Source organism: Octopus bimaculoides, chromosome 24, assembly GCF_001194135.2.
Source record: "Octopus bimaculoides isolate UCB-OBI-ISO-001 chromosome 24, ASM119413v2, whole genome shotgun sequence".
In the NCBI taxonomy this organism is placed as follows: Eukaryota; Metazoa; Mollusca; class Cephalopoda; order Octopoda; family Octopodidae; genus Octopus; species Octopus bimaculoides.
In genome coordinates, this window is record NC_069004.1 from 11,067,321 (window position 1) to 11,068,053 (window position 733).

Genomic DNA, 733 nt, shown 5'->3' on the forward strand with positions numbered 1-733 from the left:
GTTGGTGTATTTACGTTCCCGTAACGTAGCAGTTCGGCAAAAGAGACCGATAGAATAAGTACTAGGCTTACAAATAATAAGTCCTGGGGTCGATTTGCTCGACTAAAGGCGTTGCTCCAGCATGGCCGCAGTCAAATGACTGAAACAAGTAAAAGAGTAAAAGAGTATTAATGACGTTTGTCCTTTCATTAACGTCTTGGGAATCGAAACGGCGCTCCTACGACCGCGAGTCCGCTGCCCTAACCACTGGGCCATTGCGCCTCCACATGTATTCATACACACACGTATATATACACGATAATAGAAGCACTTTTTTTTTACGTTGTATATGTAAACTGATTGTCTCTTTATTAAATATTGGCTCTGGGCTAGCAATTTGGGGGGGGGGAGTAAATCGATTATATCAATCTCAGCGCTTGACTAAGTACTTATTTTATCAAGGACGGAAGGCAAAGTCGATCTCGTCGGAATTTGAACTCAGAACGTAAAGATGAACGAAACTCCGCTAAGTAATTTGCCCGGCGTGCTAACAATTCTGCCTTGCATCTTTTTACTAAATATTACAGAAGTAAAGCGACAGGACAATTTCGTTATTGAGGCTAAATATGTAGTGTTTACTAAAATCAAATACTTGCAGGTTTAACAGCCTTTGCTAACACACACACACATACATTTATATATACATATATGTATAAATGTACATGTGTGTGTGTGTGTGTGTGTGTGTGTGTGT

At 40.2% G+C, this 733-nt stretch overlaps 1 protein-coding gene across 2 annotated transcripts in view; it reads left to right on the plus strand.

Moving 5' to 3' along the window:
- LOC106872320 (solute carrier organic anion transporter family member 1A3) overlaps positions 1-733 on the plus strand; it is a 14,649-nt gene that overhangs the window by 3,405 nt on the left and 10,511 nt on the right. The window lies entirely within an intron of this gene.